The following is an 18,586-nucleotide window of genomic DNA, read 5'->3' as shown; positions in this document are numbered from 1 at the left end:
CTAGCTAAATACACCTCTCCTCATTCTCAAAGCCTGCCCTTGATGTATTAATTTTTAGGAGGTATATTTTGAAGTATTTTGGAGTATTCAGTGTTTACAGTTGACTTAGAAAAATAAGTGTGATTTGTCTACCAAACTTGTCTAGCTATCTGTTAGAGAAGCAATAGTGTTAAAATAATAGTTGTTACCTAGTTCAAGCATCTTGGTGTTTTTATGTACTGTTTTTTTTTTTTATGGATGATCTTGATTGAGTGTGATGACAGACTGCAGAGTTTATCCTTTTTCCTAATGTATTATAAACACTTGACAACAAATGTAAAAAAAAAAAAAAATCAATTAAAAATAAGGAAACCACCTGTAATCCCAGCACTCGGGAGGCAGAGGCAGGCAGATCTCTGTGAGTTCAAGGTCAGCCTGGGCTACCAAGTGAATTCCAGGAAATGCAAAGCTACACAGAGAAACCCTGTCTCGAAAAACAAAACAAAATAAATAAATAAATAAATAAATAAATAAATAAATAATTCAAAAGGGAGAGAGCACAGCTCCACGTGCCCAGGATGTCAACCATGAAAGTAACTTAGCTGCTTTGGTGAGTCTGACTTATGGTGAAGCAGGTCCTCACACCTGTTAGAAGTGATGCATTTAGGGGAAGAATAACGATATTCACTTTCACCTCAGAGAATTACACACACTGGGGATTGAACTAGAGCCTCAAACATGTTAGGCAGATGCCTCACCACTGAGCTCCCTCCATCCCTCCTTCTGGACATGTTTTAGTTTGAAATGGGACCACGGAATTGCCAGGTAGGACTTGAACGTAAGATCTCCTGCCTCGGCTTTCTGACTGCCTGGATTCCTTACAGGCTTCTACCACCAGATCTAGCAAACTCGTGTTTCCTGTGCTGTTCATTTTAGGACTACTTTCTACTCTTGTTTTTAGTCATTAGTTGAGGACTGCTCCACTCATTCATGCATTCATTCACATCATTCGTTCAAAAAGCATCTATCGATTGTGTCCCATCTTAGAAGACACAAACAAGTACAATAAAATTGCTTTCATTGGAAGGCACATTTTCTTGCACACCACCCCCCACATGCTGTCCCAGCCTCATAAGAACACTTCCTACGGCCTGGGTGGGGTGGGGTGAGGGAGTGTGGGAGGACGGGGTGGTGCATGCCTTTGCCTGGTGCCTGCAGAGGCCAGAAGAGGGCATCATATCCTCTGGGAAAGGAGTGTCCTGAGAATGCCTCTTAGCCAGGCTGTCTTCCTTTCTCCTGTGTCTTGACTCTGAACCCAGCAGTTTTCCACAAAAGAGTGTCTGCTTGTTGAGGGATATTTGATCACACTGTGAGATATGCCTTTGCCAAGGCACCTTCTGATTGGTTCAGTAAAGAGCTGAATGGCCAGTTAGCTAGGTAAGAGAGGATAGGCGGGACTTCTGGGAAGAAGAGAGGTGGTATTCGCCAGCAAGAGGCAGAGGGAGTCAGAAGTACGGTACTGAAGAGAGGTAACAAGCCATGTGGCCGAACATAGATTAATATAGACAGGTTAATTTAAGTTTTAAGAGCTAGCTAGGAACAAGCCTAAGCTAAGGCCAAGCTTTTGCATTTCATAAGAAGTCTCTGTGTCCTTATTTGGAAGCTGGCAGTCTAAAGAAAGTCTGACTACATCTGCTTCTCTACGTCAACATTCTAGAATGCACCTCCATTCTGCACACCCCTTTCCTTCTCTGTGGTGGCAGCTGGCTGTTGATCTGCCCTGTGCTATCTGCTCATGTACTCTGGCAGAGTAGTTCAGTCCTGTCTCACAGGCAAGCCGTACCTGAGCCTTCCTGGTTTCCTCTGAATTGCAGAGTGGGAGGTATATGGAATGCTAAAAGGGATTTCAGGCATCATCAAGTAGGTATGTGGGTCATAGGATCATCAGCTCATCAAGGCACAGCCCCAATGTGATCAAAACTCACATGATCCACCCCACAAGTACTCAGCAGCTGCACCAGACTCATGCTACCAAAGATCTTTCCTCTTCTTTAATGGAAGGAAGGCTAACCTTTCAGATCTGTTCCCCCAATCCTATGGGTCTGCTACCGACGTTCCAGTGCGTTTGTTTTTCATTAGGAAATTTATTAGCGCAAGTAGCAGAGGGCAAACAAATACTAAAAGAATTTACTGACTTGGAAGAACAAATATGTCATTTCCCAGCCTATTCAGTTTATATTTTCCTCCTGAGTCTCCCAACTTCTTCTCAAATCTCAACTTGGTTCATCAGCTTTCTGTGATAGCAACTGATAACTAATACAATCAGATTTTAAAGACAGAATGATTGAAACCAGGCATGGTGGTACACGCCTTTAATCCCAGCACTCTGGAGGCAGAGGCAGGCAGAGCTCTGAGTTCGAGGCCAGCGTGGTCTACAGAGTGAGTTCCAGACCAGCCAAGGCTACACGGAGAATCCCTGTCTCAAAAAACAAACAATAAAAACAGCAAAAGGACAAAGAAGAAGTTCTGGTGCAGCATTGGCTCCAGCAACAACCTGTTGGTCTGCTGCTCTGGGGGCTGTGCAAAGGTGGCAGTTCATAGTGGGGGCACGTGCCAGAACAAAATCCTTCACTGTATGGTGGGAAAGAGAAAGAAAGAACAACAAGCTGAGGACCCCAAAAACAGCTCCGATCACCTGAAACCCGTTAACACCTGGCACCATGCCTAAGGGCATCTCTCTGGGGATCAAACCTTCATACATGGTCCTTTGGGTAGAGACATCTCAGCTGATAAATACATTGTAGCCACAGAGTAAAATGAAGGGTGTAGGGCCAACTTGAAACACAGTGGTCACAGTAAACCTGCAACTCTTGGGACTGAGAGGTTGCTCGGTGGTTAGACTGTTAGCCTGGCAAATGCAAGGCCCTGGATTTAGTCCCTAGCACTGAAAAAAAAAATCAATTAATCCCACCACTCACATTTCTCTGTCTCTTTGCTCCCAACAAAGGGATTTCGATTCTTTTTTTTTTTTTTTTCTATTCTCCCCAGAAACTTTCAGCACCAGAGAGTAGATCTTAACCATTTCCACCACACATACATACACACAAAAAAATGGCAGCTGCATGAGCCAAGGGTTGTGTTAATTAGGTCGATGCGGTCATTGTTTCACAATAGTAGGCATGAACTATGAAAACTCTACATCAAAGCATCACAGCTGGGAGTGATGTGCATCCCAGTAAATATCCCAGCTCTGGGAAGGCTGAGGTGGGAGGATCAAATCGGAGGTTGGCCTGGGCAGTGCAGTGAATTTGAGACCATCCTGGGTTACATCATGAGAACCTGTCTCAGCCCCACCTCTGCAGCCCAAGCGTGGGGAAACAAAAGCATCACTTTCATATTTTGAACTTGTACGATTTAATTTACCACTTAGACCACCTCCATAATGCAATAGTGGGGGTTTTTGTCAGCATCCAAGACCCAAAATAAAATGCTAGTGTTTATATTACAGGTTTTATGCTAAAGAAAACACCAGGTTGTAATATAACATTCAAAGACCATAAAGGTAACTTCCTAAAACTGTCTTTTTTCCTTCTCTCTCCAACAGACACACCTCCTTTCCAAAGACACAGACTATCCCTGGGCACTTGAGTCTAGCTAGCCAAGATTTCCCAACATATGCACACTGTTTATTTTCCCATCAAATAACAATTAGTATACCACAGCAGGGGCTACAAGTTGTCTGTCCTGACATTGTTTATGCTACTCTTTCTAAGTCAGAACTCTCAATTTGGGGATATTGCTCTTTGCTGTCCAGCTTAAAAAGCCTGCATTTTCTGCCTTTCTCTTTCCTGACAATATAGTTGTGCATGTAACACAGTGCCAAGAATCCAAGTTTGTGCTGCATTTTGAAAAGCCTCTTGCCTTTGAGAGCTGGGGTGTGGGTTTGCTGGCTGCATCCACAAAGCATCCACTCAAGACCAGTAAGCAACATGATAAAAATAAGCTGGGTCCCAAGGATCTCGGAATCTCTTTATGAGCCAAGGCTAGGGAACATTTGGGAAGGAGGTGTGTATGTGCATGTGTGAATGTGTGAGTGTGTGTGTGTGTGTGTGTGTGTGTGTGTGTGTGTGTGTGTGCATGAGGGAGGGAGGGATGGATGGAGCAGAGAAATAGTACAAACCCCTGTGATGAGGCTATTATATTGCTTGCAGGGAACATAATTCTTTTTCTTTTCTGACAATTTCATACATGTACACACTGAACTTTTGGCCATTTTCACCCCAGTTACCTCCTTTCACCCACCCTCTCTTCTGTTAAAGCCTTCTTCCTCACAATAGCCCCTTCTTCTTTGGTGTCTTCCTTGTTATTTTGACCCACTGAGTTTCATTCTGGTTGATGCTCGAGCATCCTTTGGGTGCTATTTATTGGGACACAGGAAACATATCAGTGGCTACATTACTGAAGAAAATAACACGCCTCTCATAGCACCCAATAACTACCCAGCACTCCTTAGTGAAGTCTTTCCCACACATGATGAAATGGTGGTGGATTGTCTTCTTCAGGACAACAGTGAGTTCAGTCATCTCATGTCCAGAAAGCACTGTTTCACAGCCTCCTCCTCCACCTTTGGTTCTTACACTAGGTCTCTCCTATCTTCTAGATGTCCCTGAGCCTTGGAAGGGGTAACATAGATGTTCTCTTTAGGGCTGAGTACCCCACAGTCACTTGTCTGTCCTTTGACCAGCCACGAATCTCTACATTGACCAATGCCCGCTGCAGAAAGCTTCTGATGAACCTGTGCCTGTCCTGTGCCTGTGTCTTGGAGGCTTCTCCATACCAATTCCTCTTACAGTTCCAGTTTCATGTCCTATGTTGAGGTCCTTGATCCATTTGGAGTTGGGTTTTTGTTCAGGGCAAGAGAAAAGAATCTAGTTTCTTTTTCTTTTCTTTTCTTTCTTTCTTTCTTTTTTCTTTCTTTTTTTTTTTTTTGAGCTGAGGATCGAACCCAGGGCCTTGCGCTTGCTAAGCAAGCACTCTACCACTGGCCTAAGCAAGCACTCTACCACTGGCCTAAATGCCCAACCCTCTAGTTTCATTCTTTACATGTAGATATCCGGTTTCTCCAGCACCATTTGTTGAAGATACTATCTTTTCTCTGATGAGTATTTTTTGCATCTTTGTCAAAAAGCAGGTAGCTGTAATTGTGTGGACTTACATCTGGGTCTTTGGTTCTATTCCATTATTCTATGTGTCTGTTTGGGGCAGTGCCATTTTATTTCTATGACTCTGTAGTACTACTTAAAATCAAAGGTATATTTTTATTTGATGTGTATTAGTGATTTGTTTGTATATTGTGTGTGTGGCAAGCCTGCTGCCCGTGGAGATTAGAGGAGGGCATTGGATCTACTGGAATTGAAGTTACAGATGGTTGTGAGCCACTTTGTGGGAACTGCAAATTAAATTTGGGTCTTTTGAAAGAGCAGCCAGTGCTCTTAACCTCTGAGCCATCTCTCCATACTTTTACATAACTTGGAATCAGATATTTCCAGTAGCATCTTTTTCCTCACAATTTCTTTGGCTATTTGAGGCTTTTTGCTTTCATATGACTCTCAAGGTTATTTTCTGACTGTTAATAATGATTTCAATTTGATTACATCTGTAGATTTCTTTTGATAGGATGGTCATTTTCACAGCTGTAATCCTACTGATCAATAAGCTTGGGAGGTCTTCCATCTTTTAAGTGTTTTCTTCAATTTCTCTCTTCTGTATTTTAAAGGTTTGTTGCTTTGTTTTTGAGCCTATTATGACTGTTTCCCTGATTTCTTTCTCAATATCTTTGTCATTGGGGTATAGGAAGATTATTGATTTATTTATGTTATTTTTTAGCATGTCACTGCTAAAGTTTATCACCTATAGGAATTTTCTAGTGGAGACTTTTACATATAGAATCATATCATTTAAAAATAGAAATACCTTGACTTTTTCATTTCTTATTTATATTTTTTTCCTTTTCCTGTCATATTGCTCTAGTTAAGTTTTCAAGCACTGTATTGAATAGGAATGGGGAGAGTAGATATCATTGCTTTGCTCCTAATCCTTGTGGGAATGTTTTTCATTTTTATCATTTATTATGATGTTGGCTATAAGTGTGTCATATATAATCTTTATTATGTTACAATATATTCTCTCCATCATTACCCTTACCAGGGCTTTCATCATGAAAGGATATTGGATTTTTGTCAAAGGCCTTCTGTGTCTATTGAGATGGTCATGTTGTTTCTGTTCTTAAGTCTCTTTATGTGATGAATTGAATTTATTGATTTACACATGTTGACCCATCTCTGCAGCTCTGGAATGAAGTTAGCTTGATCATGATGAATGATTTTTTTTGTTTGTTTGTTTGTTTGTTTCTCAAGGCAGGATTTCTCTGTGTAACAGCCTTAACTCGCTTTGTAGACCAGGGTGGCCTCAAACTCACAGAGATCTATTTGACTGCCTCTGCCTCCCGAGTGCTGTGATTAAAGGCATGTGCCACCACCACTTGACTAGGTTTCTGATTTTTTAGCTGTAAACACTTTTAGGTTTTGTTATGTTGTGCTTTAATTTTATTTAATTAGAGGACTACTTTTTTTCCTTTTAATTTCTTCAGTGACCCATTCATCATTCAATTCAAATATCATTTATATATTTTCTATGGTGTCTCTTGCTACAGATTTCTAATTTTATTTCACTGGTAAAATACAAGGGATTATTTCAACTTTTCTGTATTTGGTGAGATTAGCTGGGCAGCAGAGGCACCCACCTTTAATCCCAGCACTTGGGAGGCAAAGGCAGACAGATCTCTGAGTCTGAGGCCAGCCTGGTCTAAAGAGCAAGTTCCAGGGCAGCCAGGGCTACACAGAGAAACCTTGTCTCAAAACAAAACAAAACAAGAAACCCAAAACAAAAATATATATTTGGTGAGACTTGTTTTGACTTATTTTAGAAAAAGTCCATGGACTGTTGAGAATATATATTGTGTAGTGTTTATTCTCGTTAAGATTTCATGTTACAGCTTTATCCCTTCCTCCCCTCCCTTCCCCTCCCTCCTTTCCTCCCTCCCTTCTTTACTTTCTCCCTAGGAACCCATGGCCTTGTGCACGTTAGGCAAGCTCTCTACCAGCTGCACACCCAGCCTTGTGTTTCATGAAGCCGAGCACCTTCATATCCTACATGACTCCGACGTTTGCAACTCTTTATCCTTTACTTTCCCATGGTGCTGGGGGTTGAAACAGAGTCTCATTCATGCTCAGCATGCTCTCTACATCTTCTGAACTCTGTCTTTTTTATTTATTGAACTTATTTTTATCATTACAGATCATTGTACAAAATTCTAGATGTAGTCAGACTTTCCTTTGGGCCACTAGCTCACAAATAATGACACAGAGACTTATTATTAATTATGAAGGCTTGGCCTTAGCTTAGGCCTTTTCCAAACTGGCTTTTATAACTTAAATTAGCCTGTTTCTATTAATTTATGTTCTGCCACATGACTCGATTACCTCTCTTCAGTACTGTATGTCTGACCTCATTAGTGTCTCACTGGTGTCTCTCTCTTGCATGCATAGATTCATCCTGAGTTCCTCTCTCTCCCCAGAAGTCCCACCTAATCTCTCCTGCCTAGCTATTGGCCATTCAGCTTTTTTTGTTTGTTTGTTTTTTGAGACAGGGTTTCTCTGTAGCTTTGGAGCCCATCCTGGACTAGCTCTGTAGACCAGGCTGGCCTCAAACTCAGAGATCCGCCTGGTTCTTCCTCCCAAGTGCTGGGATTATAGGCGTGCACCACCACCCGGCTGACCATTCAGCGTTTTATTAAACCAATCATAGTGGCATGTCTTCACACAGTGTAATCAAATCTCTCACAGCAGTTCTCCATTTTGTCTAAATAAGAAGAAAATGGTTTTAACTCTAACATAATAAAACTATATGTAATAAGAATAATTATCAGGTAGGAATTACATTTACAATGTCCAGTCTATCTGTATTTGGCAAATTTGGAGAAAGTACTCTATTTCTATTGTCTATTGTCCTATCATGGTGAGTCCAAAATTTTATACCTAAAAAACTTTTTATCATAACTTTTGGGGTTTCTTTTTTTTTAAGATTTATTTATTATGTATACAGTGCTCTGTCTGCATGTATGCCTGTAGGCCAGAAGAGGGCACCAGATCTCACTACAGATGGTTGTGAGCCACCATGTGGTTGCTGGGAATTGAAGTCAGGACCTCTGGAAGAGCAGCCAGTGCTCTTAACCTCTTGAACAATCTTTCCAGCCCCCTTATCATAACTTTCATTGCTAACCCAAAACTATCTTTTTAGACCCAAAACATTTTTTTTAGTTAAATAACTTAAGCTTTTATGTCTCTCAACCTTATATACTTTACACCTCTTTTGTGAATTTCTTTTCTGAATTTGGTAACAAGGAAAACTGTAAAACTATAACTATCTAGTCTTCAACAAGAGCAACAATTTCCAAAACTATAGAAACAACAGAGACACCTGGCTCTTGCATAAATTGTTAGATGGTCTTATTAATAAGATCAAACCTGAGGCCAGTTATTGGGGTGAATGCTGGAAGATCAGAAAAGCAGAACAAGCCACAGCTACCTCACCTCGCCAGTTCCTCAGCTGATCCTGTTTCCTCAGACTGAAAGCCTCTGGGTCCTCATCCCAATGGATCTCAGCTGAACTGCTGCTAGAAGCCTAAAAGCTTAACCAGCCAAATGCTTCTAGTTTCTGGTCTTCACACCTTATATACCTTTCTACTTTCTGCCATCACTCCCTGGGATTAGAGGCTCACTTCTTGGGATTAAAGGCATGTGTTACCATGCCTGGCTATTTCCAATGTGGCCTTAAATTCACAGAGATCCAGAGGGATTTCTGTCTCTGGAATGCTAGGATTAAAGGCATGTGCTACCACTGCCTATCCTCTATGTTTAATATTGTGGCTGTTCTGTCTCTGACCCTAGATAAGTGTATTTGGGTGCACAATATTTCGGGGAGCACAATACCACCACACCTGGCTACCTGGACAGTCACCCAAAGTTCCTCTGCAACATTGGGGCATCTGTCTTTGGCCTACAGGCCTAGAATATCTGGCAGGTATTTTTCTGAAGCAGGAATTTTAAAGGATTGTCCTACCTTGTCTTGGCAAAGTTCAGCAGTTGCCTTCTTTTGTGTCTTATTTGTCAAATTTGGAAGCCATACTGTCGGCAATTGAAGCAAGGGCAGTTTCTTGCCCAATGGCTAACTTAGCTACAATGAAAGCAAACTCTGTGTGGAGATTCTCTGATGCCCATGATCCTTTTTTGAAGTAAATTGGTACTGTGAGGAGCAAATGTGTCTCATTGTCATGGAAAGCCTTATGTTATTAAAACATCTTAAGTATTATATTCTGTAGGTCTCTGAAGTGTTTGAAGACAAGACCATCTGTCTATCTAAAACATATCTTGGGCTGGAGAGATAGCTCAGGGGTTAAGAATACTGGCTGCTCTTCCAGAGGTCCTGAGTTCAGTTCCCAGCAACCACATGTTGGCTCACAACCATCTGTAATGAGATCTGGAGCCCTCATCTGGCCTGGAGGGATTCATACAGGCAGAACACTGTATATGTAATAAATAAATCTTAAAAAAAAAATCTCTGTTTGACCTTGAAAACATACCTAATATGGCCACAAATTTGATTGTTAAATGACTAACTACTAACCTGTATTTTTTAATTATCCTAAATAGTTAATAATAATAACTTTCAAGAACTAGAAATTTACAACACATTGTTAAATGAGCTGCATAGGTACAATACCTTAAACAAGAGTAGAAACAGATATACAGTAAAACAAAACTAACCTCAAATTTGTATCAATATACAAAAATCCATACCACTGTAAAATATTTAAGACTAGTAGTTGCTTTTTTAGTTTAAAATAGATTCAATATCTGCTCTTTTATCATATCATTCCTATATTCCCCCTATTTTCTTTTCATAAAGAGACTCCTGAATCTAACCTCCTTTGCATAGTTTTTTCCCTGACCAGTAACAACTTGCAGCCAACCCCTTTAAATAATCACAAACATTCATAATCAACTGAACAACAAAAAACCACCCACCCCACCTCTTGGAAATGTGGGTGTTGTGTTCTTTTTGTTTGTTTGTTTGTTTTGTTTTGTTTTTTCAAGACAGGGTTTCTCTGTCGTTTTGTGCCTTTTTCTTAGAACTCACTTGGTAGTCCAGGCTGGCCTCCAACTCAGAGATCTGCCTGGCTCTGCCTCCTGAGTGCTGGGATTAAAGGCGTGTGCCACTACCGCCCAGCATATGATCCTTTTTCCCCCCTGAAAATACACAAACTTTTAAAGGTAACATGTATATCTGCACAAACACAAGTATGGAATGTGTGGTATACATGAATCAGATGAATAAAGGTGATTCTCTGTTCTATGTTTGAGCAGGTAGAAGACATCTGTCAACTTTTTAAGTCCATTCAGACTGTATAACCAAACTGTTTATTACCATCTTTATTAATTTTGAAGAAATCCACAGCTTTTTGTTTCCTGTGGAAACAAAGGCATAACCTCTCCCCCAGTGTACCATATTTCTTGACTTCCATTCTGAAGTTAAGACATTCTTAAAATATGTAGGTTGGTTTAATTTAGCAGTTTTTTTCTACAGTGCACTGTCTCTCAGCAGCAATTGCCCTTTGCTCATCAGCATTCAACAAATTCAAAGTCAAAAAAGTAACATACAGGATCCAGTATCCCTGTGTATTTCTCATCCTCACATGGCTTATATTTTTTATATTACTTTTTTCTTGAGACTTTATTATTTTTAAACTATTTATTTATTTATGACTGTTGATACCCATTTTTTTCTTCAGCACCTAAGCACATTTCCAAACACACTGTACAACCTGTTCAGAGGTTTTCTCGGCCTGGCTGCTCCCCCCCCCCCCCAACTGCAGCATTTCTCTAACTGCCTTGTGGCTCCACTTAGCACATTGCACTGGTGGCTAGCTCCACCTCTTTTGGGTCCTGCAGGCAGTGGCAGGCAACAGCAGGAGCCACACCTCTGTAACCTGGAGCTCCAAGCTTACCAGCCTTCCTGAGAGACGTGGTCGCCTAGAAGCAGCACCCGACTCCATTCTCAAAACTTTTTTTCAGATTTCTCAGGTCCTCTGTGGATTTATGTGTGGTGCACTAGATGTAGTCGGATTTTCCTTTGGGCCACCAGTTCACAAATAATGACATGGGGACTTGTTAATTATAAAATCTTAGCCTTAGCTTAGGCTTTTTCCCAACTAGCTCTTATAACTTAAATTAACCTGTTTCTATTAGTCTATGTTCTGCCACATGCCTTGGTTACTTCTCCTCTGTACTGTATGTCTGACTTCTTTAATGTCACCCTGGCATCTCCCCCACACACCTGGATTCATCCCAAGCTCCTCTCTCTCCCCAGAAGTCCCTCCTAACCTTTCCTGCCTAGCTATTGGCCATTCATCTTTTTATTAAACCAATCGCAGTGACATATTTTCACACAGTGTAATCAAATATATCACAACATTTAGATTTCATTGCAATGTTGCCATATATGCATGTACTTTTATTATGATAACCTTGTGTTCATGGGGAGTAGATAAGTTCTGAGTGACTGTGTATTGTTGACATAACTATGTCAAGGACTCCACTGCCTCAGATCCATGGAGGTGGTAAGGCCTTCCTAGGTCTGTGTCAGAGGCATGGCAAAGCCTTCCTGTGGTTCAAGGACAGATGTTAGGGATGACTGACCTTTCACTATAACCAATGTGTGCAGAAACTATTAACCACATTTCCTTGCTCCCAGATGACTGCAGTCTGAGAATGGTCCCCTACAGAGATCTGCTACTGAGATTCTCGAACCTGTCACTGCCTCCTCCTCCTTCATGCTGAGCAGAACAAACACATTGAGTGAGAATCTGGGTTGCTGTTGGTGTGTCTCCATCAGAGTGCATGGCCTGACCCCTGTGTGTCTGTCCTCTCTTTACTCCTTTATCGCCTCAGTCATGTTTCCAGGATCCAGCCACACAAGCCATGACAGCCCAATATCACTCACCTCCATGCCCCTCCTGCACCCTATTAATCTCCCCCTCTACTTGTGTGTCTGCTTTTCCTCTGGATTCTTCACACAAAAGAGAGGGTGAATCTGGCTTATCTCACTTCACAGGATAATTTCCACTTTGACTCACTTTTCTGCAAATGACATATTCTTCTTTACAATTAGGAAAAAACCCAACTGGGATGGAGTGATTACTCTGTGGGTAGAAACACCTGTCACCAAACCCGATGCCCTGGGTCCAATCCCCAGCCCATGTGGTGGAAGGAGAGAATCAGCTCCTGCATATTGTCCTCTGACTTCCACAAGTGTGCTGAAGCAGGCTCACACTCACACACACACATACATTCATAAACACACCAACATAATTATACACAAATAGGTAATTAAGCCAAACCTCTTAGAAAAGAAAAGATGTTGAAGCTAGGGAGTAGTGGTGCATGCCTGTAATCCCAGCACTCTGGAGGCAGAGGCAGGCAGATCTCTGAGTTCAGGGCCAGCCTGGTCTACAGAGTGAGTTCCAGGATGGCCAAGGCTACATACAGAAACCCTGTCTCAAAATAGGAAGGAAGGAAGGAAGGAAGGAAGGAAGGAAGGAAGGAAGGAAGGAAGGAGAGAAAGAAAGGAAGGAAGGAAGAAAAGAAAAAGAAAAAAGAGAAAGAAAGAAAACAAAAGATGTTGAATTGTAGTTGGAATTTTCTTTGGGCCATCAGCCAGCTTCCAAGCTCCCAAATAAAGACATACCGACTTATTGCTAATTATGAATGCTCAGCCTTAGCTTAGGCTTGTCCCACTAGTTCTTTTAATTTAATCTGTTTCATTCATCTATGTTTGGCCTCAGGCCTCATTTTACCTTTCTTTCATTCTATATGTCCTACTTTCCTGCTTCATTTGTGTCTGTCTGTCTGCCCCCTAGTGTCTTCCTGTCATCTCTTTTTCTTTCTTCCTCCTACTTATTCTCTCTGCCTAGAAGTTCTGCCTATACCTCCACCCTTGCTATTAGCATCCGGCTTTTTATTAGACCAATCAGGTGCCTTAGGCAGGCAAGGTAAAACAGCAACACATCTTCACATAGTTAGACAAATGCAGCACATCTTTGTATAGTTAAACAAATATTCTGCAACATTGAACATTTTTTAAATCTAAGTTATATATCTATATATTCCACAATATTTATTGATGGGCATCTAGGCTGGTTCCACATCTTGGCTGTTGTGAGGAGCACCGCAGTGAACATGGATCGTAAGCACCTCTGTGGGACAGTAGCTGGGAGTGTTTTGGGTACATGGTCAGTAGTGGTGTTTCTACTTTCTGAAGAAACACTGATTCCCATAGTGCTGCAAGCCTTTGAAACCAGCTCTGTAATGTTGAGCTTGGTCCTCACTGCCAGCAGGAGCATATTTGTTAGATTAGGGTCATAAACTCTCATTTCCTACCACCAGGCTTCTGAGGGAGCGTTCTGTCTGTTCATGATTGGGTGAGCTGGGAGATAAAACACTTTATGACAGACAAACAAAATCAACCTAATTATGAAGAGAGTATTGGTTGTTTCCGGAAGTAAAGAGCACCCTAACTTCATCTTCTGCCCACTTTACAGGTATACACTTTACAGGTACAGATTTGGACTGGATCCTGAGGACAGGAAAAGACCATGCCTGTGATGTTAGGATCCTTGCATATTGCTTAGAATATTAATTAGATTAAACTGAAAGCCAGGGTACTTTTACTCCAATTAGAAAAAGGAAAAAAAGTAGCAGGAGGTAAGTTACAGTATTGACAAAAGACAAAAAAAAAAAAAAAAAAAAATCCAACAAACATGCTTTGAACAAAAGTCCAGTAGATGGCGGTGTTGACCAACTTTTGTTAAACAGTGACTTCCTGAAGATGCTGATTAGAGTTGGTTGAATAAATATCTTTTAAAATTCAGGATGACAGTTGTGTGTGTTTTGATTACGGGTTGTGCTAAATATTGTAAAATAATAAAAATCACAAAAGAACAACAATAAAAGCCCAGCAAAGCAGCGTCACTAAGGGACGAGTAGACAGTGACTTTGGAGCGCCAGAGGCTTTTTTTTCGAGACAGGGTTTCTCTGTAGCTTTGGAGCCTGTCCTGGACTAGCTCTGTAGACCGGGCTGGCCTCGAACTCACAGAGATCCACCTGCCTCTGCCTCCCGAGTGCTGGGATTACAGGCGTGTGTTCCAGAGGTTTTGTTGCTGATGTAGTAATGTTTCTTCACACATTCATAGGCCGAAGCAGGAGCTCAAGTATGGTTGTATTTGGACATAGGGACTTAGGGAGATAAAACTGCATGAGGTCTGGGGGTGTGGTCCTAATCAGCCAGGGTTAGTGTTCGTGTAAAGGGTTGGGGGTGGAGCACAAAGACAAGAAGGTCCTTAGCTAGGCAAGAGCCTGGGATCTGCTGTTACCACAAAAGAAGAAAACGAGGAGGAGGGAAGAAGAAAGAAAGGATGGAAGGAAGAGGAGGGAAGGAGCAGAAGAAACTCTGATCTATGTCACAGAGTGGGGGGTGTGAGTAGATTGTCCCGTAAGGGCACTACAAGAGAGTCACTGCCTATCTGCACATAATCACATGTACCTGGGATCAGGAGTCTGAGCTAAGAAGATCCTGAGTTTCAGGCCATTGTGAGCAACATATTAAGATCCATATATGTAAATGAATAAATGAAATATAAAGTTTTAAAAATGTAAAGAGAACATAGTTACCTTTGAGCCAGACAGAATGACCGCACCAGGAACCAGCCCTGGAGGCGCTCGAGCTTGGACTTGGCAGCTTCGAGAACTGTGAGAGAACAAATGTCGGAACTTCAAGCCGCCAGGTCCCCGGGTCCCTAGCAGAATGGCGCAGTATTGGCTCTAAACCTCTCTCGGGAGCTCCTGGGCAGGAATTAGTGCTCTGGTCGGACCAGTGTGTGCGGAAGCGTCACATGGGCAGAGTGGCTTGAACCGAATTTAGTGACACTTGATTACAAGGCCCCTTTGGTTTCCTTTCTTACCCACCCACTGACTTCCTTCCCGGGACCTACTTCCTGTCCTCATGCCGAGGATCTGCTTCATTTGGAGTCACAACAGCTATGGACATAGCCGTTCACTCCTCTCACCCGAAGTTTGCCTTCTAAGAATCATGCTCAGAGATTTTCCTCTTCCCCCTTGGCCCCACCCTTCTTGCGGGTGCTTAGTGGATGTCCTTCATGTCCTTGACTGGAAGAACCCAAGGCTCCGTCCTGGGTCTGTTCCCTCTTCATCTGTGACCACACCCCAGGCAACCTCAACTAGAGAATTAGTTAAATTTTTTTAACCCTGTGATCAAAATACCTGACAGAGCCAGCTCAAGGGAGGAAAGCTTCACTTGAGCTCCTGGTTTCTAAGGAGTATGGTCCGTCCTAACAGGCAATCCTTAGCGAAAGAGCAACCTTGGGGACGGTTCACAAGGTCACATTCCAGGAAGCAGAAGAAAAAAGGAAGGGGTGGGTCTCCCCTAGAAAATCCACCAGCTAGACACCACAACCTACTACCTGATGAAGAAGTGTTCAGAACAGGAGCCTATCTATGGAGGATGTTCCAGAGTCAAACCGCATTGATGAGACACACCTCTAGGTGTGTCTGGGAGAGTATTTCCAAAGCAGACTGAATTCCAGAGGGAAACTCACCCTGAACACTGGTGGCACCATCCCATGTGTTGGGGAACCAGACTGAATAAAAAGAAGCCAGATGACCACCCACACTCTCCTTTCCCTGCTTCCTGATCTGCAGGTGTGAGGGAACAGCCCCTCACAGCCTCACTCCTGCACCCCCATCTCCCCACCTCAGCCTCCCCTGGTGGAGTTCTCCAAGGCAAAAACCCCTCAGTGGCTTCTCTAGGTGTGTGGTCAAGGCCACGAGAAAGCAGCTGCAACAGTTAGTACCAAAGGATGCCACCAAGAGCAACAGCCAGCCCACTGCAGGAGCTGGAAAGCACGACAGAGTTTTAACTTGCTGATGGTGTTTACAATTGCTGTGAAGGTAAGGTGGGCAGTTCTCATGGTTTTCCAGGCTTACGTGCTCATGGTTAAAATAAATGTATTTTTTTATATGATTTTTGTTTGTACTTTGTTTCGGTGGTTGTTTTTTCAAAGCAAGGTTTCTCTGTGTAGCCCTGGCTGTCCTGGAACTTGATCTGTAGACCAGGCTGACTGCAAACTCTCAGAGACCCACCTGCCTCTGCCTCCTGTGTGCTGGGATTAAAGCAGTGCATCACCACTACCTGGCAACTTTTGTGCATTTAAATATGCAACTGCAAAATGATTATTTACATAAATGATGAATAACACTGTAACACTAATTGTGGCTTTTCAAATAACACAATTTTTTAATTAAAAAAATAGCACAAACGATTATACAGATTATTATACAGAATTCATTCATGGCTTATATAACCCAGTTCCCTTAAGGACACACCTAATTTTTACATTTGACATTCCTGGATATTCTTGGCATGTTTTCCTATAGTTCTCTTCACAGAAGATAATGAGTCAATGAGGTAGCTTTTACCTTATTTCTGTACTAGAGAGAAGTACTTGGATTTTACAGAGTGAGATATGAACCATCTACAAATAATGGTAAATCTAAATGGGACTGATACTCCTATGTTCTGACTTGTTCCCTGGGAAAGCGACAAAAGACATTGCCTGGTTTCTTCCAGTCTCCCAGCTGTGATTTCTCAGTTGTGTGTTTCGACTGGGCCATAGTTTCTAGCCTGAGTTGCTGGGGAACTTGAGGAGCTTGTACATCTGGAGAAGGCTCAGAAATCACTAGGACTGACAACTTGCATTCCTGCTTGGGAAATGAGACTCCAGGACAAGAAGGAACTTGCCCAGGACAGCCAGTCAGCTTGTGGGTAGCTGACGTTAGAATCGGGCTCCTCTGACTGCAGTTGCCTGATGCTAGAGAAAACACTGCTAAGTGTGGATACTGGCCTTTTGGGAGGTATGTATGATACTGAATTCCATTGTGTAGATTTGGAAAAGATATAGCTAAGGCCTGGGAATAAAGTTTGGAATTTAGGAATCATGGCCACAGTGGCAGAATTGTGGGAATGAAGAACAGGACCCGAACAGCTCCAGTACCTTGCTTCCCATTAGATTGAACTGTGACCCTCAGAATGACTTTATGACTGTCATCCCACACACTCTTGACACCAGATATCTCCAAATATTATCGATAACATGAAGATGAATTACTAGAAGGTCTTATTAATAAAAACAAACCTGGAGCCAGATTTTGGGGTGAATACTGAAAGATCAGAGAAACAGAACAAGCCACATCCAACCTCACCTTGCCAACTTCTCGGCTGATCTTGTTTCCTCAAACTGGAAGCCTCTGAGTAAATAAAATATCAGCACAATAACACTGTTTATTAAATGCCACTGATGAAAAAAGTCAAATAACATGTCTGTTATTTAGATGAGGACACACAGACATTTTCTACTCTGTAAACCTGTTTTCCATTCAGCTAAATGTTACGCTACCTGGGAATGGAGAAAGTCAAAATCTAGCTGGGTTAACCTGAAATGTTTTGTTTCCTGCCTTTGGGGCCGGGATTTTTTAACTCTTAAAGTTTAGGATGCTAATCAGTAATAGCTCTCTCAGCTAGGAGCACAGGTTTAAGTCTGGATGTATGTGCATCTGATTTGCATTGCAAGATCTACATCTTGCTGATGAGCTCAGGTGTTCTGGAAACATAAGAATGTCAACAACTGTAGTCAGGTTTCTGTATGCAACCGAGGGTGTGCTCTCTCGGTACCTTGCCTTGTCAGGCGCAGTAGGCTAATATCTGCTCTATCTGCTACTGATGCAGGATAAATGAAGTAGGCTTCTTTAATATGACCGTGAATTGGAATCCTATAATCCGAGACATATCATTCACTAATTGATGTTGATGTTCTCTTTTTCTTTTCCTTTTTTTAATTAAGAAGGTTTTTTATTCATTTTGCATACCAATCACAGAGCCTCCTCTTCTCTCCTCCAACCCCTCCAGCCTTTCCCCTTCAACTCCCCCCCCCACTTATTTTGGTGTGTGCATGTGCATGTGCACATGCGTGTGCGGACACACACATGTGATGTATGTGCATGTTTGTGTTGGTATGTATAAAAGCCAGAGGATCAACACTGGGTGTTTTCTTCGCTCACCCTTCACCTTGTTTTGGAGCCGTATTCGGTTTTCTCCCAATTATGGAGCTCATTTTGGAGTGGCTGGCCGGCCAGCGAATTTCAAGTACCCACAACCACAAAGACCCCATCTCAAACAGGGTAGAAACTGAGGACCCACAACCAAGGTCCTCCTTTCAGCTCCACATTTGCACCGTGTGCCCACACTCCAGTACACGTACACAAGCAAGCACAGTGAGAGTGGGAAGGGGCTAGAGATGGGGGAAAAATAGGTTTGAGTGAAGGAGCTCCAGACACATCAATGATTAAAGTTAAGTGTT

The sequence above is a fragment of the Onychomys torridus genome, chromosome 5 (genome assembly GCF_903995425.1).
Source record: "Onychomys torridus chromosome 5, mOncTor1.1, whole genome shotgun sequence".
In the NCBI taxonomy this organism is placed as follows: Eukaryota; Metazoa; Chordata; class Mammalia; order Rodentia; family Cricetidae; genus Onychomys; species Onychomys torridus.
The sequence above is the reverse complement of the archived record's forward strand: the minus strand, read 5'-3'. Positions refer to the sequence as shown.